The following is a 27240-nucleotide window of genomic DNA, read 5'->3' as shown; positions in this document are numbered from 1 at the left end:
CTGATACCTAATCTGTTATGTTCCAGGGGGAGCTATAATAGCTATGTTGGGGCTTGGCCCTGTGGACAGGAAGCCTATTTGCCTTATTGTCAGCTTTTATTGTATTAAAATACACACTTGGACGTGGGTGGTGCACATTTAGATGTGAGTCTAATTTGTAAGGCTTGCTGTTATGGCTGAGTATATTTCAGATTTAATAGAATCAGTTATATCTAATGGTTCTGGCTTGCAGAAGGAAAAGACAAAAAACAAACAAAAACCCAAACCAAAACCCAGTAACTCCAAACCCAGTCCTAATATAGATAGAAAGTTTAACTCGTTAGTATTTAGTTATCACCAAATAATTTCCATTTATTAGGAAAGATGTTTTTCCAATGTAGTTTGCCTGCTCTATCTCTTACATAGTATATGTATGTATTTGGAATGAGAGCTGTAAAAGTCATAAAAATTGGCCGGGTGTAGTGGCTCATGCCTGTAATCCCAGCACTTTGGGAGGCCAAGGCGGGTGGATCACGAGGTCAAGAGATCGAGACCATCCTGGTCAACATGGTGAAACCCCGCCTCTACTAAAAATACAAAAATTAGCCAGGCATGGTGGTGCATGCCTGTAATCCTAGCTAATCAGGAGGCTGAGGCAGGAGAACTGCTTGAACTGGATGCAGAGGTTGCGGTGAGCGGAGATCGCGCCACTGCATTCCAGCCTGGGTAACAAGAGTGAAAACTCTGTCTCAAAAAAAAAAAAAGTCATAAGAATTCTTGTTCTTAAGCGTATTTAGTAAGTCAGACAAATGAGTTACATAGATAAAACAATGACAGAGTAAGTTTTAGACCAGTAGCGGGTATTACATGCTTTGAGGTACCCAAAGGAATATGTAGTAAGGGAAGAAGTCTGGAAAACATTGATGAATGGGGCTAGAAAAGGCAAGGGAAGAGAAGAATGCAGAGAGGCCACCTTGCACATACCGTAGAGGGCTGTATGGGCCTTCCATACTACAGACTAGAGGAGTTAAAATTTAATCTGCAAGGATATAGGGATTCTGTTGTAGCTGTTAAGATGTGGCATGGTGAAAGTAGCATTGAAACGAATAGCAAAATTCATTTTTGTGAATTTTGTCCAGGATGGACATTTTGTCCAGGATGGTTTGTGTGAAAAGCCTAAATTGGTGGTATATACCAGGAAAGACAGGTTTATTGGTACAAAGTGACTACCCTCATAAAGTGACATTTAGTTTGTTCAGTTCTCTGTAGCCGAGAGTTTGAGCCTCTGCTTTAGGTATACAAATTCAGTCTTGTCAGCGTCTTGTTAATAGGGCTTAGGAAAGCTGAACCATGCCCTTCCTACTCTCCCCCAAGCAAGAAAAACAAAAACCAAAAACCCAGCTCCCACAAACAAATAATGAGACTTTAGAGGAGATGGGAGGATATGAATTAGAATGCCAATAAATATACACATCATCTTGTCTGTTGCATGTTCTGCTTGTTGGCCACATGGCACGTTGTCAGATCATGTATTATGGGGTTGAATAAGAACTGGAGGGTTGGTTATAATGATAAAGCTTATGAGCAATTCCTTGTTATTTCTTGTATTTATTATCTGTCTGTTCCTGGGCCAGGTGCTTTCTCTTGTTCATACAAGAGAACAACAAATTGTGGAACAAATTGAATCTAATCCCTGCTCTTGCCTATCCACTCAGTAAGTCTATTCTTGCTAGAAGGGATTAAGTTCCTAAATTTCTTTTCTCTTTCTTTATTGCTGGCCACTCTTCAGATTTATAAATGTATACAAGGTCTTTTTAATAATTTCAGTCATAGTGTCTTTAGTCTCAGTGACCTGGGGGCTGTTTGGTATTTTTTTGGGTGACTTTGCACAGCTTTGCTCTGATCCACTTTGTGATGACTTTCAAAGAATAATCTTACATTTAGATTTCTTTTTGCCCCTGTGTACTGCATACAATTTGAAATGGACCAAGACTGCTGGCAGGGCAGTAAACCAGGGAGCCAGCTCAGGGGTTCAGCTTCTGACTGTGAACTTGCTTTGCTGCTGGTTTAGTATTTCCATACTTCAGGGGATTTGGAGTAGAGAATTTCCTACAGGAAGGAAGATGGGGATCAATCTACCAACCTGTGCGAAGAATAGATGACAGACACTAATGAGGACAAATGTGTTTTAAAGAAAGGATGGAGTTAGAGGCAACTCTGGGGTGAAAGCCCAAGCGGGTGTCGGTTTTGTGGGAAGATGGGTTAATTTTTGACAGAGCCACAGTAGATCATCCAAGGGGAGATCATTATAGGCCAGTGGTTTGGTGTGGTTTGATACTGTGACTTTGCTTATTGATCAAGGCCAGAAATGTACATTTGGGCAATGCAATATGAAATAATCGCTGTCTGATCTTGATCAAATGTTACTTTTTCTGAGCATCTTTAAAACATGCCTTAAGTTCCATGTTGGTTTGATGATTAATAATAGAATAGCTAGCACTATTGTGGTATTATGCTAAGTACTTTTGGATGTAGTATCTCATTTAGTTTTCAAAACAAGTTAGGAATTGGATTCATTTATTCCAGTCATACGGGAGGGGAAACAGGCTTGGAAAGGCACCTGAGATCACAGTTACCAAGAGTGGTCTTGGAACTTGTGAGTATTTGGCTGCTACTCTTAACCACTACACTGCATTTCCTCTCAGATAATTTATATAAAAGCAATCTAAAAAGTATACGGCTTAAAGAAAACCCTGAAATAAGTGGAGTAGAATGAGGCCTTCAATGACAAGACGATGGGCTGAGCTGAGTTTCGTAATGATACCCATAGAATGAGGAATAGAGAGGAAGACTGTTCTTAGGAGAATAGAGGCAAATAAGAGAAGGATGGCTTTGAATCCAAATAAAAGTGTGTGTTAAACATCAGCTGAGGATATAGGAGAGGGTAGGAACCAAAAATTCTAGAAGGTAGCCTTTTCTTATTCTCAGGTATCACTTCTCAGAGAGGCCCTAAGAGTAGTTAGGACAGGGTAGTCTAAGATCTGTGGGTGCCCAGTGCTTAATATAACACCTAGTGTATCATATGTGCTTGGCATTTGTTAAGTAAGGGAATTATGTTAGTAGACACTTGGGAGATAACTTTAGTAAGACACGATCAGTCCTTGTGTTCAGAGAGCTCTTGGTCCAGTTAGGGAATTTGATTGTTAAAGCATAAATAAATTACTGTGTGCTGGTGAATAGCTCTCGTGGTTGATGTAGCACTTTGTCTTGTGGTCCTGCTTATTTCTGTCATAGAATGGCTTTTGACATGCCATTCTATAACAGAGATGCTTCGTTTTGGGAACCTCCTGCAGCTGGAAGGCTTAGCAGTGCCACACCTCTTTCTTGGCCTGGACACAAGACTTTATAATGAGCAGCTTTCCCAGCAGCTTAACAATCTCAACCGTAAACCCAACACACAAGTGACGTCAAATGACTCATTTTCTTCTTCAGGATGCCATATTGTTTCATTGTGCTTGGACTTTTGTACATTTGTTCCTCCCTCTGCCTGTTTTCTCCTCACTTGTCAAACTTCTACTGATCTTCAGAGTTCAGTTAAAAAAAAAAAAGGTTCATTCTGCTAAGTTTTTGGCCTGCCCTCACCCTTACAGCATTTGGCTTCTCCTTCCTCTGTGATTCTGCCTCTGTCATAGACCTAGAGCTCTGTAAAATCACGTGTTTCCATGTCCATCTTTCACAGTGACTGCAGGGCTATGTCCACTTTCCTCCTTTTTCCTCCAGAGTTAAGCTTAATGCCTGAGTCATAGGGGGAGTATCCAACGCACAGGTCCTGAATGAGTGAAATAAGAATGGCTCACTGCCACTCAGAAAATGACAGTTTTCTCCAATTTTTTTTTAAATAAAGATTTATTTATTTGATATGGGAAAAAGAGTTCAGTACTATATATATAAAATATATATTTAAAAATATATAATATAGATATATATATATTTTGTGTTTGTGTGTGTGAAGTCTTGCTCTGTTGCCCAGGCTGGAGTGCAGTGGCACGATCTTGGTACTCAGTCACTACAGCTTCTGCCTCCTGGGTTTGAGTGATGCTCCTGCCTCAGCCTCCTGAGTCGCTGGGATTACATGTACGTGGCACCACACCCAGCTAATTTTTGTATTTTTAGTAAAGACAGGGTTTCATCATGTTGGTTAGACTGCTCTCGAACTCCTGACCTCGTAATCTGCCTGCCTCAGTCTCCCAAAGTGCTGGGATTATAGGCATAAGCTAAGCCACTGTGCCTGGCCTATATTTTTATTACTGAAATCTCTGGCTTACTAAATATTAGATAGAATTAATTTTGGAGGGAGATGAAGGACAATGCAGGAAAGCGAATAAGAAATAATAGGAAAGGGGGGCAGGGTTGGGGAAAAAAAGAAATAATAGGAAATAAATCAGATTGTTAACATCCTAAGAAGTCTTTTTAAACTTTTAGGGTAGCAGATAAAATAATGAAACCTTTAAATGTTGGATTTATTAAATAATAGACACATACACATGTAAAAATAGCAATATATCATTTATTAATATATGGAAGGAATGCTTTTTGCATTATTTTATGAAACTATGTAAAATTATGTAAAACTTATCTAATGTAGTTTTCTAGGACATATTCATTTTCTTTTGTATTATTTGAGATTTAATACTTTTTACTAATTTTTTTCAACAAACGTATATTGGTGCCAAGCAATACTGTAGGTAATGGAAATAGGATGGTTTACAAAACAAAGAAAAATTCCTGCCCTCCTGGAAATCATCTAGAGTTGAATCCGGTATGATGATGTCACAAGAATTTTATCCAGAAATATGTTTGATTACTTAATATCCATGATATCTTTAAGAGGTTAGTGTTACAGAATTCCATTTTAAAAAAGATTTTTAAAAAGCTTACATACAATGGCATTATTTACAGTTGGAAAGGAAATCATTACCTAGGAGCAATGGATGATGATGATGATGATGATGATGATGACGACGACACTGTTTTCTAATAGCAGTGACCACAAATTACTTATCAGGCATGGTAACATAACCACAGTGCTTTGATTCATTTGAACACCACGCTCAATTTTGACACAGGTCTATCAGTTATTTTCCTTTTGCAGATGGGGAAACTGAGGCAAGGAGATTAAATCACTTGCCCAGCAGATAAATATGGAACCAGGATTTGAACTCAAGCCTGTTAGTAATTTATTACTCAAAATAAAGCAATTGAGAGATTGTTCTCTTTAATGAGAAACTTTGTTAAGATCTGAACATAAAGCTGGTAGAGCATTATCTGTATATAAGCAATAGCTCCTATAGGTAACTTGTAGTAGAAGGAATGCAATGTCACATGGTATATAGCAAGGGTTCCCAACCTCCAGGGCACAGACTGCACAGCAGGAGGTAAGCGGCAGGTAGGCATTACCTCCTGAGCTCTGCCTCTTGACAGATGAGCAGTGGCATTAGAGTCTCATAGGATCATGAACCCTATTGTGAACTGCACATGTGAGGCATCTAGGTTGTACCAACTCCTTATGAAAATCTAATGCCTGATGATCTGTCATTGTCTCCCATCACTCCCTTGATGGGACTGTCTAGTTGCAGGAAAACAAGCTTAGGGCTCTCGCTGATTCTACGTTATGGTGAGTTGTATAATTATTTCATTATATATTACAATGCAATAATAATAGAAATAAAGTACACAATAAATGTAATGTACTTGAATCATCCCAAAACCATCTCCATTCCTGTTCCATGGAAAAATTGTCTTCCACGAAATCTGTCCCTGGTACCAAAAGGGTTGGGGACTGTTGGCATATAGTGTGGCAATTATGAGCACTACTGGAGCGTCACTGTCTGGGTTTGTTCTTACCAACTATGTGCCTTAGTTTCATCTATAAAATGGGAGTATGAATAGTATTTACTCCATAGGGTTTGGTGAGGATTAAATTAGTATATGCAACAGAATGGTGCATAGGAAGTGTTAACTGATGCTCTTATTATTACCTTCTCTTTTTTTTTTGAGACAGAGTCTCACTCTTGTCACCCAGGCTGGAGTACAATGGAACAATCTTGGCTCACTGCAGCCTCCGCCTTCCAGGTTCAAGCAATTTTCCCGCCTCAGCCTCCTGAGTAGCTGGGATTACAGGTGCCACCATGCCTGGCTAATTTTTTGTTTATTGACATTTGAAAAAATAAGATTTCTCTTTTCCTGAGGGTTTTTTCTTTGGAAACAGTTGTCATATTTGGGGTGTATAGCTTGCTTACTTCCCTGATTCATTTTTTTGTTTTGTATCAGTTCAGAGGTTTCGGTCAGCATTTTGCTCAGAGTGTAGTGGAATGCAGTTTTTAAAGTTTATGTGGGGTTTTTAATGTTTTCCATTAATTCTTGTTTGCTATACCTGCTAATAGAGTCACTAGTAGGTGTTGTAACCTAGGAAGTCCTGCAGTCTTGAAATGATGTTTGTTGAAATGATATTCTTCTGAGTGAGCTCCTAATGTGCAAAGATCACAACACTCTTTAAACTCCCATGGAATAATAAGGGAGAGGTCTGAGTGAACTTAAGAATTGTTCCGAGCCTGGTGTGGTGGCTCATGCCTGCAATCCCAGTGCTGTGGGAGGCCAAGGCAGAAGGATCACTTGAGGCTGGGAGTTTGAGACCAGCTTGGGAAATAAAACAAGACCCTGTCTTTACAAAAAAACTTAAAAAAAAAAAAAAAAATTAGCCCTGTGGGGTGACACGTGACTGTAGTTCCAGCTACATGGGAGACTGAAGCAGGAGGATTGCTTGAGCCCAGGAGTTCAAGGCTTTCGTGAGCTATAGTTATGCAACTGCATTCCATCCTGAGTGACAGAACAAGACTGTCTCTTAATAACAACAACAAAAAAAGGATCCAAGACCGTTACTGGCACCAAGAACGTTACTGGCACAGTGAGTGCTGAAGAGCTGGAGACTCATGGGAAGCCTCCTTAGTAAACTGATCAACTTTGATGGAAATCATCAGTAATGGCCTGGTTGATCCCATCTAAAGAATGATCTAAAATTGTTGACTGGCATCTCTCACCAAATAAACTTTAGATATTTAGCATGAAAAATCAATCCATCACTCTTTTCGCTGTCATTTCATTCAACTGTGAATACTCCAGTGATGGGAATATCTTGAAATGTGTGGAAGCAGTTGATAGAGGGAATCACTTTGGGTCAAGCAGAATATAAAAGGTAGAATTGCAGATGATTTGTGAGAACACTACAGAGCAAAACTTGAGAGAGGCTGCAGAAACTCGTATCTGACTTTTAGCCTTAAATCACAGACATAGTAAATGAAAAAAAAATGTAAATGAGCTCAGACATATATTTAAAACAATAGAAAAAACCATTAATAATTTTTTTGCAAGTACGAGAGGGAGTTAATGACATGAACAAAAACTGTACGAGAAAAAGCAAAAAAAAAAAAAAATTCTTGGGCAGGGTGGGAGAAGGCAAGTCACCCAATAAAGCATAACCCTTTAACATTTTAGCTAAGAAAAAAAGGGAAGAGAAAAATATTTACCATCTCAGATTAGAAGACATTATAAATATATACATCTATGTTAATACTTGTGAAAATACCAACAAAATAGAAATATGTTTTCCTTCAGAAAAATAGAAAACCTTGGAAATTAATAGCCATGTTTCCATGGTTGTTAGACTGAAAAATAGTGGTTGTTGGACCTAGACTATGGTAAAGTGTTTTCGTACTACCTTGGGGAAGAAACTCTCATACTGTTCCAGAAAATAGAAACATATGCAAGCATTCTTGACATTTTTTTTTTTGAGACGGAGTCTCGCTCTGTTGCCCAGGCTAGAGTGCAGTGGTGCAACCTTGGCTCACTGCAACCTCTGCCTCCTGGGTTCAAGTAATTCTCTTGCCTCAGCCTCCCGAGTAGCTGGGACTACAAGCGCATGCCACCACACGCAGCTAATTTTTGTATTTTTAGTAGAGATGGGTTTTCACCATGTTGGCCAGGATGGTCTTGATCTCTTGACCTTGTGATCTGCCTGCCTTGTCCTCCCAAAAGTGCTGGGATTACAGGCGTGAGCCACTGCTCCCAGCCCGCATTCTTGAATTTTTAAGCTAACATAATCCTGATAACAATGCTGACAAGAACAGTAAAATTGGAAAACAGGAAAATTGCAGGTAAATGTCATCTATAAATATATATAATACCCCAGTAAAACAGAAAAAAATCTATCATACATAGTATATTAACTATAAGTAGAATTCATTTTAGGAATGAAGAAATAATATACAATTTCCTACTCCTTTAAAGAATTGATTGTTAAGTAAAAGGAAAACATAAACTTGTTTTGCTAAAGCATTTTATGAAATTCCAATATTCATTCATGAAAATGCTAACTAAATTAGGAAAGCATTATAATTCTCTGTCATGCTAAATAATGTCTTTGAAAATAAAATCCAACATTATACTTAGCAATATGATAATAGCACAAAATTCTTAAGGTCAAGATACAAAATTACTGCTTTTAGTCATTTATATCATTCTTTAAATTTGTCAGTACAATAAGACAAGAAAAGAAATGAGCATAAATACTGGAAAGGAGGAATCAAAATTATTCTTTGCAGTTTATATAATAATATACTGTGTGCAAAACTCAAGTGAGTCCAGGGATAACCAACTAGAAAATTTATGTAAAGAAGATGAAGATCATATTTCCAGTTTCTAAAAATGCAAAACTCTGTTTCCTAGGAACAGATTTCACAAGATATGTAAAATCTATATGGCTAAATTATGAAACTTTGAAGGATATGAAAGAAGGGCTAAATAAATGGAGAGATGTTCACTGTCCACAAATGGGAATGCTTGATATTGTAAAGTTCACTGTTTTCCCCAAATAAATAGGTGATTTTAGTGAAAATTCACTCATAATCCAAGTAGGGTTTTTATGGGCCAGCTGATCCTAAAGTTCATATACAAATGAGCATGTGTTGAAGAATAGTCAAAATAATTTTGAAGAACAAGTTGGGAAGATGTTGTCCTACTGCATATCAGCATATCAAGGCTATTGAAACTATTGTGGCAAGCATAGATAATTATACGAGTAAACCTGATTTAAACAGATACAAAGTCTAGAAATGTAACAGAAACCAATGTAAGGAAGCCTGTTACACTGTAGGAGCAGTGTTTTAATCAGCAGGGAAAGGTAAACTGTTAAATAAATGGGGATAAACATCTATTGATTGGTCTATATAAGAAAAAAAATTCATTCCCTATATCATACCGTGTACAAAAATGCATTGTAGATGTATTTATGGATGCATTGCACTTAGACTTAAAGGTAGGAAGCCAGTCTATAAAATATTTAGCAGAAAATATAAGCATTGTTGATGCATGGAGGAGACACAGAAAACACAAATGATAAAGAAAAAGATTCAGAAATTTGATTCTATTAAAATAGGCCTCCATACAAGAAAATTACCACATTGCAAGTAACAGGTTCACATTGGTGTCATCTGTTTGTAAGGGATGTTTGAGACATTGCTAGCTGCCTACCTTGCCTATACCACTTTCTTTACTAACACAATCCTGATTTTGTGCCCATTTAGAAATAGCTGTCTCATCTGATGTCCTTTAGAGGTCTCAGTGTGGTGGTCAATGAGATATGAACTTAGGATTTCTGGGAAAGTTTTATCCCTGAATATGGGGTCTGGTCTTTCTTCCCCCACCCTTGAAGTGGACATGTTATTTAAAGCTGCAGCCGCCATCTTGCAGAAGTGAAAATGAGGCTCGTGTTAAAGACAGCAGAGCGGGAGGGCAAAAAGAAGGCTCGTTTCTCGATGACATCCTTGACTGGGTACAACAGTCATGTCTTGCCTACTCCTGTACTTGTAGCCATATGAGAAAAATGACTCGGGTCTATTCTAGCTAGGCCTTTAGGTAGTCTTGGCCAAGTGGCAATTCTGTTGAAAATAGCCTGTATGCTACAAGGATTAAGTCTAGATTATATGAACAACTGTTATAAATTAACAAGAAAAAGGCAGGTAACCTAGTAGAAAAATAGAGAGTAATTGTATACAGTTTAGAGAACTGGAAACCCAAATGGCCAGTAACCCTGAGGATTACTGGTAGTTAGGCAAATGAAGATTAAAATAGAGACTTTTTCATAACGGTCAGCATATGAGTATAAAAATACCAGTGTTGGGGAAGATTCATGGTTGGTGAGAGTGTAAGTTGGCATAACCATCTTGGAGAACAGTTCGGCAGTGTAAAACTGACCATATCATAGTAGCTAGCAATTGCACTAGTTATGTACTCTTGAGATTTCTGTCCCTATAGGTGAAGGGAAACTCAGAAAGTATGTTTATTGACACATTGATAATAGCAAAACGTTGGAAGTAACCTATCCTTCAATTAGGAAAAATAAAGTAATTTTATAATGAAGTACTATATAGAAGTTAAAAGAAGCAAGCTGCATATGAACTACATAGAGCTACATATTAACATATATGTTACAAAGGACTATGAATATGGTGATAATTTATATAAAATATGAAAGCAATAATGAAACCATGTGAAGTACTGTTACCAGCCATTGAGAGATGTGTGCAAACTCTGATAAATAACTTCTACTCATAAATGAATTTTCTAGAAGCCTCAAAATTGATTTTTAAAATTCAGCCAATGTTAGGCTGTTTTATACCTTTCAAGGTCTTACCTGCTGGTGATATTGAAACTACTGAGCTGCTCCTAGTCCAGTGGTATAATGTTAAAATTTAAAGCACTTTGCAAAACATATTCATGTATATTTTTATTTAAGTATTCTAATAACTCTATGAGCTAATAGGACAGGTAGGATTTTTATTCTAACTCAAATTAAGTGATGGTAGTTGGACTTGAACTTACCTTTTCTGATTCCTAGTTTAGTTCTTTTTATAATAGTTTCATAGCAGTTTTCCAACACACAATTTAATGTCTGGGTATACTTTATTTATTCAGCAGATTTACTGCTGAAAAAATCATGTACAAATAAGTGTTTAGAACAAGTGGTATTTTAAAGATAACTATAGTGACTTTATAATTTAAGAGACCCAATGGTGGTTTTTTCAAGTAAATAATGGCTTACTAATTTATTGCAAAGTGTTTTTGTGTATGTGTTCGTGAATATAGTAGTGTTTTTGTTTTGGTGGTGGTGGTAGTTGTTTTTCTTTTTTGAGATGGAGTCTCCCTTGTCACCCAGGCTGGAGTACAGTGGTACGATCTCAGCTCACTGCAATCTCTGCCTCCCCGGATCAAGAGATTCTTGTGCCTTAGCCTCCCAAGTAGCTGGGATTACAGGCAAACACCATCACCTTAGTATGCACAGGAATCATCCATGGAGTTTATGAAAAACACAGATTCTCTGACCCCCTTGTTTCTGTTACTATGTTGGTTTCTTAAGGGCTTTGAGTTTTTCTCATTCATTTTGGTATTCTCCACAGTGACCAGCCTGGTGGAGTGTGTGTGTGTGTGTGTGTGTGTGTGTGTGTTTCCTTATTAAGTGCTTAATAAATATTTGCAGGATGACTTCAAGAAGAGCGTCCCAGTAGTGAATACCTGAACAAAATGAATACTGTGTTAATTCTGGATGGAGAATACTAGAAATAATTTAATGCTCTTTTTCTGGTGTGTGCTGAAATTGGTTTTCGGTTAAGCTGTTAAGCATTTTTACTGGAAAGATCATTTAAAAACATGATTATTTTAAAATTCCATAGGAGAATTTTGCTGGAAAAGATGTAACAAAATAACTGAATGGAAAAAAAAAATCACATTGTTTCACACGATTATCCCAAGCCAGCTTGGAAGTTACAGTTCTCTTCTCAGAGAAGATGTTCTGTAGCCACAAGCTACTGGGAATTGTTCAGCCCATTGGCAGCTACACAGAACACTGCCCTTTTCACCCTGTCCAGCACACAAATGTAGATGATTCATAGCTGGAACCTATCTTCAAGAAAGTGATGGCCTTATTGAAACCAAATATCCAGTTTTTTATTTAGACACATGAAGGACCTTCAGCACTTTTGCCATAAAAAAAGTAAGCCACAGAGGCATTCATCTTTTCTTTTTGGGGATGGAGTTTTGCTCTGTCACCCAGGCTGGAGTGCGGTGGTACAGTCTTGGCTCACTGCAACCACCACCTCCTGGGTTCAAGCGATTCTCCTGCTTCAGCCTCCCGAGTAGCTGGGACTGCAGGTGTGTGCCACTAAGCCTGGCTTTTTTGTATTTTTTTGTATTTTTCGAAGAGACGGGGTTTTACCACGTTAGTCAGCATGGCCTTGATCTCCTGACCTCGTGATCTGCCTGCCTCGGCCTCCAGAAGTGCTGGGATTATAGGCCTGAGCCACTACACAGGGCCTGATGTTCTTAAAAAAAAAAAAAAAAAGCAGCAGCAAACAAAACAGACTGAACTTAACTGTGTGTAAATTGCAGGTGCAGACATAGCCTATTTGGTAGTAAGTACATCTCTCTGTCTTGCTCACTCTTTATCCCTCTTCAGTACTAGCTGTGTGCTTTTTAATATAGTACTGTACAATAAATATTAGTTGAATGTAGATGGAGGTAGGATGAGAACGAACAGAAATCAGTGACCAGTTCTGTATTTTTCATCTCTTTTGTTGTTTAGAAGAGTCCAGTTTTGTTTTAAGATGAGTTTTCTAATAGGGTGAATTAAAAAATGTATCAGTAGTAAAGAGATTCCTTAATTGCCCATTTAGTTTGATTTGAAGTAAATCTTTCCCAGGCTGAAGTTTTTTTTTACAGTGGGCCAGGAAACCCATGTTTAAACCATGAACTTGAGTGCTTTATCTTCTTATGCCAGACCTCTGGATAACCTTGGCCCAGTTGTTCTGTTGTTTACTTATTCGAAAGTTATTCTTGTAAAGATGTGGACTGTTAAGTCAAGAAATCTGTGTTCTTGCTTTTTGGTGATTGTCTTACAGGCTATTTTATGATAGTGATGAACAGCACACAGAACTTCAGACCCTCCAGAGTGAGTTTCTAACCGACTATTTCTTCTTCCTCTTTCCGTACTTTCGCATAAGTAGTATCAATTACAGATGTACTTTGATGATGCTGATAAGCTGATAAACAATAATGTGAAATCTCTTTGATATACTGTTTTGTTTAGATGAAAGATAGTCTGGTTTACTAGCATTTGTTATTAGCTTCCAGTTCACTAGGCAAGCAGTGAATGAAAGCATGTTGACAATTGGTTCCTGCTCCACTGTGCGGTTTATCTGTATAAATTTGAAAAATTACCTAAAATAACACTGTGCCTTTTGTACCTAGATATAGGCAAACAGGTCTCTTTATCTACCAGACATCCAAGCATTTTCCTCTGAATTTCTATTTTGAATTCCTTGGTTGCTTTCCAGATTTCTTTCCTGTGTAATCTATAGGATTTATTTTGCTGGAATAATTTAAAGGTGTGCCTTTGAAAATAAGTTCTGAATTTGAGTGTATTTTACATTAGTGTTTATGTTGGGCTTTGACTGAAAAATATTCTTTTGATTTTATCTTCTCTTGAATCAGAGTGTAATGGGTCTTGTGTAATTGAATCGAGGTTCCTTCGTTTATCATTTTTGTGTGTGTGGTTTTTGGATAGTTTCTGAAATTGTACCCTTTTGGGGAGGTTGCCTTTGCGTCATTATTGGAACTTGTTTGCAGTTGCAAGTGATTTTTGGAGACAGAAAACGTCCCTTGGAAGATATTGTGCTGATTTTTTTTCCCCCAATCTGTGAATTGTGGAGCTTGGATCACAGATTGAAGTTTGGCATTCAATGCTCCCAGGACAGGGTAGTATCCAGCTTCATTTTGTGAGTGATTACAGATGCCTTTTTACCATTTGGACTTCTTTGTGTTTGAAATAAATGACCGGTCTGTGAAATTTTAAGCCAAATGAGATACAAAGGAATTCCGGTTTTCAAAGGGTCGTCTTGTCTTTAATTTTGCATTTAAAAGGCAGCATTGGCTTCATTTTTAGAAATTAAATACATTATAACTGTTGCATAATTTACCACCTCCTACTATCACCTCCCCTTTAAAACGTGGGTTGCTTTTTGTATACTTGAATAAGAAAGCTGAGAAGAACTTCAGCTTCTTTCCGTGACTTGCTCAAATGCCTTTATGTGTTCCATAATATTGTAGAAAAACCTCAGATTCAAATGAAAGATATGATGAGTGAGTGGGCTGCCAGAGGTTTTTTTTTTTTTTTTTTTTTTTTTTTAATCACACCTATTTTAACTATTTGAAACATGGCAAGTTGAGAATAGTGGGACACCAAAACACAATTAAGCATCAGGAAATAGCTTCACATGTTGCCCATTGCATCCTTGACAATTTGGATAAAACAGAAACAGCTGTGATTCTGAATACCCGATAAAGTTCAAATGTTGGTTTGGCATACTTTATGAGCTGATTTAATAAATAACTTTGCCCATATGTCTTTGGTGACTTGCTTTCAGTTTTCTTTACAAAAATGCAAAATATTTGGGGCTTTTTCTTAATACTAAATGAAAAGTTGTTTGCATTTGGCTCTATAAAGCAAAGTAGCCTTGAGATACTGGCTTGCCTAGAAATTGACTACATTTTTGTGGGAGAACGGGTGAAAAGGGCAGTTTCCTGTGTTGCTGCCAAAAAGGTCTGAACAATTTGTAGTAGCTTGTGGCTAGAAAACAACTTCTGTGAGGCAAAAACAGCAACTCTAAACTGGCTCTGGATAGGTGTGAGAAAATACTCTTTTTCTACTTGATTTTTAGGCTTCATAGAAAATTTCTTTTATAAAGTAAATTTTTAATCTGAAACCCTTGAAACTGGTATTTGAGCTTATTTGGATAAAAGTCTGGGGAGAAATATATTTGGAGTTTAGTGCAAGTGGGAAATAATGTGATACTTAAAAAAAAGTAGCATTTATATTTTGCTTTTATTATAGCCTTGTGCTTATTTGATAATCCGCGTTTTTCCTCCTGCCTTAAGAGTGAGGTAAATTTTGGCATCTTAGGCATGGATTTTACAGGATTGGGTCTTCTATATGTTTTTTTTTTCTTTAGTTAACTCATTAGAAGTGTATTTTCATGATTCCACTTGGGCAATGTCTTCCATTTTGTAGTAAAAGCATGTTTACAAAATAAGTGTGACTACTGGTAGTTGCTATTTATTAGTACTCACAGTGTGCCAGGCACCGTGCTCATGTTCTTCCATTGCTTATACCTTTTACTTCTCTGGATAAGGGAAATAGCTTAGAGAGGGTGTCATGTTAGAGGATGGTTGGAAACAGGATTTGTAGTCCTATCTATGTGTTGCTAATTATTAATACAAAATAGTTACTATTACAAATATTCATTTTGTAGAATAAAGTCAAAGAGGATTCTTGAATATGTGTAGTGAAGATAGAGTTGGTTTGACTTAGTTTTAATGTTTTCACTAAATTCTTTGTTGCACTTCCGCCATAACTGAGCACCTATATACTTAATCATTTAATGTAATTTTGTGGTCTCATTAGCAATTAGCATCACATACACACAATCATGTTTTTATTTAAATACTGCAGACTTTGCTTTACTTTGTTGGAATTAATTTAGATTTTTTTTCCTCTTCTATTGGGGATATCTATTGCCTTTTCATTAAAACACAGAGAGTAGCCCAATAAGGCATGATCTTTTTCTTATCTCAATATTTTGTCCTGTTCATCAACCATCAGTTTCTTCTTCACTTCTTCACTGTAGTTAATAAGTAGCCTGATGTGCATCATCTAGCATAGTGATTCCCAGCCCAGGTGATATTTGTTTTAGGAGATGTTTTTTATTTCCATGACTTGAGGGTGTACTAGTGGTGTCTAGTGTGTGGCAGTCAGCCGTGCTGCTAAACATCCTGCAGTTCACAGGGACAGCTCCTCACAATAAAATGTTGGTATCACGGACGCTGAGAAACCCTGACTTAGCTAACACAGGGCCTAGGCCAAATCCATTAGAAACTCTGACTTTGTGAGATTTTTTTTCATGACAAAACAACTCAGTAGTAACTAGGGAAGCTCCCTTGCCCCCAGCCAGAGTCTCCCTCTGTTGCCCAGTCCGGAGTGCAGTGGTGCAGTCTCAGTTTACTGCAACCTCTGCTTCCTGGGTTCAAGTGATTCTTATGCCTCAGCCTCCCGAGTAGCTGGGACTACCGGTATATGCCACCATGCCCAGCTAATTTTTATATTTTTAATAGAGACAGGGTTTCACCCTGTTGGCCAGGATGGTCTCAAACTCCTGACTTCAAGTGATCCACCTGCCTTGGTCTCCCAAAGTGCTGGATTATAGGCTTGAGCCACAGTGCTTGGCCTGGAAATTTTTTCTCTTCTAGAGGTGGAGGAAGAGGATATCCATCTGTTTTCTCACTCAGTAACGCTACACTGGATTGTCTTTAACTTGCTTCCTGTCTTCACCTCTGCTTAGGGAGGTCACACTTTGACTGCTATCTGCCATTCTGTTAGCCATGATAGCTGACTGCCTGTTAAGAGTGTTACCTGAACTACCTTGACTTGGGGTGGGTAGAGAATGAAAGGGAGAAGAATGAAAGGGGATATCCACCAAGGAAAAATTTCAGTTAAGGCAGTTTTGGCTTGGATGAGGTCCTAGTTTGTCTCCCAGAATTATGTTGAGTACCAGAGAATGCAGGTGTGACTAAGACATAAGTTTGAAGTGCATGTCTGTAGAGTTAAGAATTGATTTGTAAATGGAAAGCCGAAAGGGTTAAATGGAATTTTCAGAAGATCTTGAAAAGAAGAAACTTCTTGGTTAGTATCTAAAAAATATCCACCTTGTTAGTTGAGAAATTCTCTGATTTATTTTATTACTTTGGAAGTTCTTGGACCTACCCTTTGTGATTTTGACTAAATTCGAAAAGTTGAAAAGAGCAACTTGTAGTGGTCTTTTATGCTTGATGCCTTTGCAGGTGCTTGGGAGTCTGTACTTTCTTTCTTCCCTCCATCCTTTAGAATGGCTCTCAGTTTTACCCTACTTCATCCTCTATTCTTATGTTGTTTTGCATATGGCTTTATGTAGACATTTCTCAGAATGGATTGTAATTATGCGCTTACTCCCTGTGTTCCTCACTAGGCTATGATGTCCTGGCACGTGCTGATTACATAATAGCCAGTTCCTAATTTTCGAGCGAATGGATGATGGAGGAGAAGGAGAAGCAAAGGTCTTAGCAGTCTTAACACTGAATAAGGGAAAATGGTTGGTAGGATGACGAAGTCAGGATCTTGAGGAGGGCACCTGAGTAAGTGAAGGTAGGAACTGTTACCTTAGCTTGATCATCTTGGTGCTGTGCACGTTCCTTTTTGATGATGCTGGAGGTCTGGATGAGTGAGGCTACAAGGCTGGCTGGCTAGCCTGTGGTCTTGGCTGTATCTACCGGTCCAAGAGGTGTTTATGTTTTTCACCTGAGGTTCCTCCAAGCTGAAGAAAGATTTGCCTCTTTGCTGGTATATGGATTTAAACACTCAAGTCTAAGTGCTTTTAAAAGGTTAATGATTTAATTCTAGCCAGGTACAGTGGCTCACACCTGTGATTCCAGCACTTTGGGAGGCCAAGGCAGCCAGATCACTTGAGGTCAGGAGTTTGAGACCAGCCTGGCCAACATGGCAAAACTCTGTCTCTACTAAAAATATAAAAATTAGCTGGGCATGGTGGGGTGTACCCATAATCTCAGGTACATGGGAGGCTGAGACATGAGAATTGCTTGAACCCGGGAGGTGGAGGTTGCAGTGGGTCAAGATGGTGCCACTGTACTCCAGCCTGGGTTACAGAGTGACACTGCATCTCTGAAAAAAAATTAATTAATTTTTTTCTTTCTGTCAGGAAGAAAAGGGTTTCAAAGCAATAAAAATGGCCCTTGATGTCCTGCAATGATTGTCCTACAATGACAACACTCTTGTAGCACCTGGAATTCTGGGCTGTGCTTCTTACTGTCTCTTTGGGCAGACGTGCTTCCTTAGCCTTCATTTCTACTGGCCCTTGAATTTAAAGAAACATAGCTCCATTTTACTCTGGGGTTTATACGGTTATGTGCATTAGTGTTACCATTAGTGACTTGGGTTAGAATAAATAGTAACTCTGTAATGTGCATGTTTTGTTTTTGTTGAATTATATGAAAGCATTTATTAGACACTTGAATTTAATCTGGAGATAATTGTGGGAAAAACTGTTTCTTTCAGCAAAAGGCCTACTAACAGAGTGTTGGTGCTTATCACTTGTGGCCATGTCACTGGACTTGTCCTTGGTAAATTGAACATGCCTGATTGCACAGATCTTGCATGGTTGAACAAATTATATTTGGACAATAAACTGTTATGCCCATCAGTGATTAGGGAGGCAGGACATAGTTGCATATGGACTACTTTGGTAAGAGAATTAAGAGAGAATACTACCAAACATTTTCTGAAAAAGGGAGAAAACAAAAGCACTTCTTGAAAGTAAATTTTCTTGTATTCTTTAATGGTTATATGGCCTTAAACTTATTAACACTACTGAGGCTGATTTTCCTTTTCTTCTAAATGACTAGAATAAAACATTTAAAATGTTTTTTTTTTTTTGGAAGGTGGTCACAGAGTTTGTTAAACAGAATGTTAGATTTTTCCTATTGGAGGATAGCAGTAGTCGGATTGTGGCTGAGAACATGGGAACATCGAGTTACCAGTTTTATATTTTTTTGAGTCTATAATTATTTTGCTTTATGTACAGGTGTGAAATAAGTTTCTAGGAGCATGAGAGTGTGGGTTGAGTAGGGAATTCTCATAGGATTTCTGGGGATTGCTAAGGGTCTGTGTATTAATCTGTTCCCATGCTGCTATGAACAAATACCTGAGACTGGGTAATTTATAAGGAAAAGAGGTTTAATTGACTCACAGTTCCACATGGCTGGGGAGGCCTCAGGAAGCTTACAATCATGGTGGAAGGCAGCTGTTCACAGGGCAGTAGGAGAGAGAGTGAGTGTCAACTGAAGGGAGAAGCCCTTATAAAACCATCAGATTTCGTGAGAACTCACTATCCCAGGAACAGCATAGGGGAGCTGCCCCATGATCCACTTATCTCCACCTGGCCCCACCCTTCACACATGGAAATTATTACAATTCAAGGTGAGATTTGAGTGGGAACACAGAACCAAATCATATAATTCTACTCTGGTCCCTCCCAAATCTCATGTCCTCACATTTCAAAACACAATCATGTCCTTCCAACAGTCCCCCAAAGTTTTAACTCATTCCAGCATTATTTTAAAAAGTCCAAGTCTAAAGTCTCATCTGAGACAAGCCAAGTCCCTTTGGCCTATGAGCCTGTAAAATCAAAAGCAAGTTAGTTACTTCCTAGATATAATGAGGGTACAGGCATTGGGTATTTATCATTCCAAATGGGAGAAATTGACCAAAACAAAGGGGCTACAGGCCCCACACAAGACTGAAATCTAATAGGGCAGTGATTAAACCTTAAAGTTCCAAAACAGTCTCCTTTGACTCCATGTCTTACATCTAGGTCATGCTGATGCAAGAGGCGGGCTCCTATTGCCTTGGGCAGCTCCACTTTTGTGGCTTTGCAGGATAGAGCCCCACTCCCAGCTGCATTCACAGGCTTGCATTGAGTGTCTGTGGCTTTTTCAGGCACATGGTGCAAGCTGTCAGTGAATCTACCGTTCTGGGGTCTGGAGGATGGTGGCTGTCTTCTCACAGTTCTACTAGGCATTGCCCCAGTGGGGACTCTGTGTAGGGTTTCACCTCTGTATTTCCCTTCTGCACTGCCCTAGCAAAGGTTCTCCATGAGGGCTCCACTCCTGCAGCAGACTTTGCCTGGACATCCAGGTGTTTCCTCCAAAATCTAGGTGGAAGTTCCCAAACCTCAACTTGTTAACTTCTGTGTACCTATAGGCTCATCACCCTGTGGAAGCCACCAAGGCTTGGGGCTTGCACCTCTGAAGCAATGGCCTGAACTTTACCTTGGCCCTTTTTAGCCACCACAGTTGGAGCTGAAGCAGCTGGGATGCAGGGCACATGTACAGAGGCTGCACAGAGCAGGAGGATTCCTGGGCCCAGCCCACAAAACCGTTTTTGTCTCCTAGGCCTCTGGGCCTGTGATGGGAAGTGGCTGCTGTAAAGGTCTCTGATATGCCCTAGAGATGTTTTACCCATTGTCTTGGTGACTAACATTTGGCTCCTTGTTGCTCTTGCAAATTTCCATAGCCAGCTTGAATTTCACCCCAGAAAATCAGTTTTTCTTTTTTATTGCATTGTCAGGCTGCAAATTTTCCAAACTTTTATGCTCTGCTTTCCTTTTAAACATAAATTCCAATTTTAAACCATCTCTTAGTGAATACATAAAACGGAATGCTTTCAGAATAATCCTGGTCATGTTGTGAATACTTTGCTGCCTGGAAGTTTCTCCACCAGATACCCTAAATAATCTCTCTTAAGTTTGAAGTTTCACAGATGTGTAGGGCAGGGGCAAAATGTTACCAGTCTCTTTGCTAAAGCATAGCAAGAGTGACTTTTACTTCAGTTCCCAACATGTTCCTTGTCTCCATCTGAAACCACCTTGGATTGGACTTCATTGTCCATGTCACTGTCAGCATTTTGGTCTGAGCCATTCAGCAAGTATCTAGGAGGTTCCAGACTTTCCCACATTTTCCTGTCAACTTCTGAGCCCTCCAAATGTTCCAACCTCTGCCTGTTACTCATTTCCAAAGTTGCTTCCACATTTCAGGTATCTTTACAGCAGCACCTCACTTGCAGCACCAATTTACTGTATTACTCTGTTTTCATGCTGCTATGAATACCTGAGGCTGGGTAATTTTTAAAGGAAAGAAGTTTAATTGACTCACAGTTCCACTTGCCTGGGGAGGCCTCAGGAAACAAAATTATGGTGGAAGCCACCTCTTCACAGGGCAGCAGGAGAGAGAATGAGTGTCGAGTGAAGGGGGAAGCCCCTTACAAAACCATCATATCTCATGAGAACTCACTATCACAACAACATTATGGGGAAACTGTCCACCGGGTCCTGCTGTGGACACATGGGGATTATTACAATTCAAGGCGAGATCTGAGTTGGGACACAGAGCCAAACCATATCAGTCTGCTTAAAGTTTGTGGCTGTGAATTTAAATTGAGAAAAGTTATTGTGACTATTTTCATTTGGCTGCTTAGGTGCGTATCTGAAGTAAGGCCAGAATTTAATGTAACCATAAAGAAGGTGAATGTGCTGCAATGTGGTAGGGAGGGGCAAAGGAGTTAAGATGTGATGGAGGCCCATGGGATCCAAGCTGCTTCAGGAGGGGAGCGAAGACTGGGGTAATGGGAAGGTGGTACGGGCACAGGCTCTTCATGGTTATAGAATTGCTGGAATTAGGGTTCAAGAGGGATTGAGCTGGGAAGATAGATACTCAGAGGCTGGGGTGCATGAAATTGAGATAGTTGCAGAGTAATAGGTCTAGGGCAGGATTTTTCAAAGCCCGATATTAGAGAGTCACGACAAGCATTTTAAAAAAAATGAAGTAGAATAAACATGAGAGTCAGGGCTTCATCTAACTCATATGGAACTTTTAATGAATCTTTTTTTGTTTTAGACAGAGTCTCACTCTGTCACCCGTCTGGAATTCAGTGGCATGATATCAGCTTACTGCAACCTCTGCCTCCTGGGTTCAAGCGATTTTTCTGCCTCAGCCTCCTGAGTAGCTGGATATACAGGCACGTGCCACTAGCCCCTGCTAAAATTTTTTTTGTATTTTTAGTAGACACAGGGTTTCCTTATGTTGTCTAGTGGTCTTGAACTCCTGACCTCAAATGATCCGCTTGCCTGGGCCTCTCCAAGTGCTGGGATTACATGTGTGAGCCACCGTACCTGGTCTTAAGTGAATTTAAAAAGGAGTTAGTTGGGTGCGGTGGCTCATGCCTGTAATCTCAGCACTTTGGGAGGCCAAGGCGGGCATATCACTTGAAGTCAGGAGTTTGAGACCAGCCTGGCCAACATGGTGAAACCTTGTCTCTATGAAAAAATACAAAAATTAGCTGGCTGTGGTGGTGGGTTCCTGTAATCCCAGCTACTGGGGAGGATGAGGCATGGGAATTGCTTGAACCTGGAAGGGAGGCAGAGGTTGCAGTGAGCCGAGATCAAGCCAGTGTACTTCAGCGTGGGTCACAGAGCGAGACTCCATCACACACACACACACACACACACACACACACACGAATACAAATAGGGATTCCTCTTTGGGAAAGGAAAGAAAAGGGAAAGGGAGGAAAGAGGTACTCCTTTTCTTCTTCTGAGGCAGTCTGCTGTCAGGGAGAGGCTTTCTGAGAATAAGGGTTGGGGCTGGATTTAGCAGGAACCCCCCAAGCTTAGCCTTCAGTGTTGATCGGAGTGATCATATTGTCATTTAAAACTGTTGTTTCCCTTAAAATTGGGTGTATTTACTATGTGTTTGTGAACTGCGTTGGGATGTAAATATTTCCCTCTGGGTCACAGTTAGAAAAATTTGAAAGCCAGTGCTTTGGGGTATGACCTTGGGAATGGGTAAGTAAGATGGTAAGAACAGGATCACTGAGATTTGCCTTTTAAGTAGGAACGCACACACACTCCTATAGTCCTCTGCCCTGTACCTTAGAGAAAGGAGCAGGAGTATGGGTGAAGACTAAAAACTGTTTTAATTTGGGATACATTATATATGTGAAGGCTTGGCTTGAGGTTCTGGCTCCCCCCAACACCCACCTTTCCACTCACTTTAAACCTTGTAGGGTGATGGGGAAAAGCATGACCCAGAGAGATTGGTTGAACTCTGGCTCCACACAGCTATCTTCAGCTTCATTGTCAGACTGGGGGAAATAGATTAGACAGATGTCAGGGTCTAGAGCATTTCTAACATCTGAGTCTGTAAAAGCTACGCAGTGAGAAGAGGGGACTTTTGATATGCTTTGGGTCATAGGAGAGAGCTTTCTGGAACGTAGTTATGTGGTTGCCTACAAAACACATCACCAGCAGTAGATAATTGAAAAGTAATTTGTAGAGGGTTGTGAAGGTAAAAAAAACTGGAAAAGATCAAGTAAGCAGCGTCTTGGGAATTGCAAGATAGCAGTTGCAGCTTCTTCCTTTTTCTGTTGTCTTGACTGCTTTAAATATATCTGTATTAGCATTAACATCTGAGTGTGATTTTTGACTTTGCCTTTGGAATATAAGTAAAAATGGACAAACATATTTGGGCGTTTCTTATCCATCTCTTTATTGCTATGATTAGTAAAATCTTGATAGAAAGTTGCAAAGCTTTGTGTTACTTTATAGACTGAATTTGAAAGGTAAAGAATCTAGTTTCTCTTTGTATAGGATTGGCCTGGACAGATATTGGCAGGGGGAAGCAGGAGGGCTACATTCGGTGGCTCCTAAAAGGAAGAGAAAGGTGACCAGGGAGTTGCATAGTGTGGAGTTGGGCAATTTGCGCAGAGGCTTAGATTTCTGTAGCCCTTAACTCTTAGTCTGAGTTCACGTCCCATCTCCTTTTCAGGGACCCGCTTTCTGGGTGGGCTCCTTCCTGTAGGAGTGGGGGGGTGGGTGGGTAAGGATTCTGCGTTGCACTACTGCTGGCATGAATGGAGGGTACATGTCTTCCTCTGGAGAGCACACGTGTCCAAATTGGAACTCCTTATCACATGCTTTCCTTAGAAGTGTTGTTAGGAGTTGTGGTTTTCAAGTACTTTCAGGTGTGTTAATAGATTAATTGAACTTCCTTTGGTAGGCTTATAGAATGAATACTCCCTTTAATGACTGTTTCTGTAAAGAGAGAAAATAATAACAGTAGCTAACATTTATTGAGTGTTTATGTCAAGAAACTGTTATTCTACCTGCTTTGTTTTAGATTTCCTTAACCTCATTTTATAGATTGAGGATTGAAGCTTACACCCCCAGGTTCACTTTTGTCATTCTGAGTCGGTTGATCTCACTCCCCCACTGTGCCCACCCCTTTTCAATCAAGCCTTCACTCCATCTGGTGTTGGGGAGTATGTATAGTTCTTTTTTCAAGCTGATGACTCAAAATCAGGCTTTTGGAATACAACCTATCATGAGTCAGGGACTGTCTATAGATAGGTAGGCAGAATGAGTCTGCCAGATATATTAAATAAAGGTTTAGAGCTGCTCAAGTTTGGCCTTCCAAGGGATCCTTGACAATATTTGCTGCTGTGTTCTATAAAAAGTTTAAAGCTGATAAGATGTAAGTCCAGGGCTTCCGACGGAGAGCACAGTCAAATATGAGTGTGTTTTATGTTAAACAGTGCCGGGTGGGCTCAGAGATTCAAGCTGCAAGCTGCATTCCAGGGACAGTTCAGACCCATGGCTAGTAATGACATCACCTCCACAGGTGCCAAATTATTTTCCTCTTTTTTCTGATCTAGCCTGCCCAAGCTTTTTTTTAAAAAAGGAAAAAAAATGTTTAAGTACTGCTGGGAGATTCTGTTGTAAAAATAAGTATGAAATCCAATTCTGGGCGTGCATATAGAAGTAGGGAGATGACACTCCGATGGTTTTTGAAAACCATACAGTCCCAGAAATTCCAGTTTTAGGTTACTTGTGTTCAGTCACTCCCAAGAGGTTTTCGTGAGGAGGGGTGGGAGTGGAGGAAGGGATTTTAGACTAGATGAGAGAAGTAGTAGTGGCAAAACAAAGTCATGGGTTTGCCCCTCCCATTTTCCCTCTAACCAAAGACTGGGCTTACAGTGTTTCTAAGATAACTCTGATTTGCAGTGCATTTCTAAGATAACTCTCATTTGCAGTGTATTTGCAGTGTATTTCTAAGATAACTCTGATTTGCAGTGTATTTGCAGTGTATTTCTAAGATAACTGATTTGCAGTGTATTTCTAAGATAACTCTGATTTGCAGTGTATTTGCAGTGTATTTCTGATTTGCAGTGTATCTCTTCGAAATAGAATCCGAAGAGCTCTGATTCAAAATGTCAAGCTTGGATTCAAGGGATTGGATCTTTTTATATGTTTATTAACTAGAATTGGAAATAGAGCAGCATAAATAATAAAATGAGAGCTGGCCTTATTTCCACCTTTACCGTTAATATTCTGTTGTTTGTATCTTTGTACCCTACATTCATGGCTTATGGAATGAATGCTTAAGTCAACACATATTTTTGTGCATTTCACAAAGTGAGGCTCATATTCTGATTTTGTTGTGATTTTTCACTCAGTGTTATTTTGTGATTTTGTGTACTCTTTGCAATGCCAAGTGATTTTTTTTTTTTTTTGGAGATGGAGTTTCACTGTTGTTGCCCAGGCTGGAGTGCAGTGGCGTTATCTTGGCTCACTGCAACCTCTGCCTTCCGGTTTGAAGTGATTCTCCTACCTCAGCCTCCTGAGTAGCTGGGATTACAGGCATCCACCACTATGTCCGGCTAATTTTTGTATTTTCAGTAGAAGCAGTGTTTCACCATGTTGGCCAGGCTGGTCTTGAACTCCTGACCTTGTGATCCCAAATGCCTGCCTCGACCTCCCAAAGTGTTGGGATTACAGGCGTGAGCCACTGCACCTTGCTGTGATTTTTTTTTTATGTAGAATTTTATAACTGACACTTAAAAAGACATAACTAATCCCTCCTCCTTTAATTTTACTGATGAGGAAATTTAGTAAAGTGAAATAAAATGACTCCTTAAATTGCTATTACTTTCATAGTTGAACTTAGAATTGGTTCTACCCATTCCAGAACATTTTTCACTATATCATTCTGGCTGTTTTTTACTTTATCTACTGGGGAAAATTTATAAAGTATTGTTTTCTTCTAGGATAACTTAAAAGATCCTTGACCCAGAGGGTTAAATCCAGCTTACTATAACTTTGAGTGTTAAAAAAAAGTGAGAAATAGAGACCACCCAAACACAGCTGTTTAGTTAATTTGGCCCAAGTGATTGGGAGAAGTTTGAAAACCATTATGATGTTGCTGGATTGTTGCCATTTTAGGGTTATTTGATGTGAACCTCAAAGAAATAGAGTTTAAAAACGCATAGGCCTATCTGAAGTATTTTTCTTCTGCTATATGAAAACCAATAAATCCATTAAAACTTTTTAAATGGTTTTGCCAAACTAACTATCATTTCACATGCCAAATTCCTTTTACTCTGGAATGTATTGGCTTCAGTTTGCTGAATTCCCATAGGAATGTGTAGCTGTGTAATTCCTTTAGCAGTTGCTCACACACAGTCTTATGGCATTTGTTCTAATGTCGCCGTGAAACCCGTTTATTAATGTTAACTTCCCATTGTCTCTGTTATCGGACTAGGTTATCAGCTCCTCAGGGACAAGGCTTTTGTTCTGCCGTTCCCCTTCTTTCTTCTTCTTTCTTTTCTTCACTTTCCCTTGACTCCATAGTGCTAGCAGAGTCTTGCAGGTTCTCAGTATTATTGCTATGACTTGTTAAAAATGTTCTGAGTGCATTTGGGGATAATTTGAGGACAAGGTCTCTTCTCTTTGTGAGTTTATGGTTGTTCTGGCACTGATGATTGAAGGAGTACCTCTAAAGAATAAGCAAGTCTGGCATGATTGGCACACTTTCAGTCAACAGGTAAAGTTCTTTTTGAGGCAGTCATTATGGCTTTAGAGTCAGCTTTGTTTCCATTTGATCTTAGTCTAAATCTTGAAAAATATATATATGATGGCTCAGGGTAATTTGGTGAGATGAGAAGGAATGACTGACAAATAGATGATGGAGAATCATTAGTTTTTGTTTTGCTTGGAATAATTCTTCCACAGAAATCTTTAGAATATTAAATTTGGCATCCTAAAGACTTACTGACGATTTTGTGCATTTCTTGGCTTTCTTTATCTTGAGGGAAAAAGTGAAGCTGGCGTGGGGGCAATGGAGAAACTTCGTTCTGTAAGTCTTAGGAGAGCAGGGAAAAACAAGGAAGTAACATTTGTTGCCAGGATCTAATTATAGGTAGGGAAAGAAGGAAAGGAAGAAAGAATGGAAAGAGATCAAGAAATACACGGGATAAACAGCCAAATATTAGGGTGGGGACTAAATCTGAATGTCATTTTGCAAAGTTGATTATACTTTTGGTTCTTTTCCAGAAGGTTTTCAAATGCATGGGGTGGGTGGGGAAGCTCCAGTAGAGATGACAGCTTAAGTGTTGGAGAAAGATGACAGAAACTAGCTTGAGTGGCTAGAGTAGGAAGA

At 39.2% G+C, this 27240-nt stretch overlaps 1 protein-coding gene across 38 annotated transcripts in view; it reads left to right on the top strand.

Moving 5' to 3' along the window:
- EPB41L2 (erythrocyte membrane protein band 4.1 like 2) overlaps positions 1 to 27240 on the top strand; it is a 225724-nt gene that overhangs the window by 30988 nt on the left and 167496 nt on the right. For 6 of the 38 annotated variants that reach the window (XM_035296718.3, XM_078370101.1, XM_078370100.1 and 3 more), the window contains exon 2: positions 17145 to 17320. The exons of 31 other annotated variants lie outside the window; for them this stretch is intronic. The gene's annotated coding sequence lies outside the window, so the exon portion shown is untranslated. Of the gene's footprint in view, positions 1 to 12906; positions 13037 to 17144; positions 17321 to 27240 lie in introns of those variants that run through there. One more of the 38 variants, XM_078370086.1, reaches the window with a different exon arrangement.

The sequence above is a fragment of the Callithrix jacchus genome, chromosome 4, assembly GCF_049354715.1.
Source record: "Callithrix jacchus isolate 240 chromosome 4, calJac240_pri, whole genome shotgun sequence".
In the NCBI taxonomy this organism is placed as follows: Eukaryota; Metazoa; Chordata; class Mammalia; order Primates; family Cebidae; genus Callithrix; species Callithrix jacchus.
This window is presented reverse-complemented; position numbering and strand designations above follow the sequence as displayed.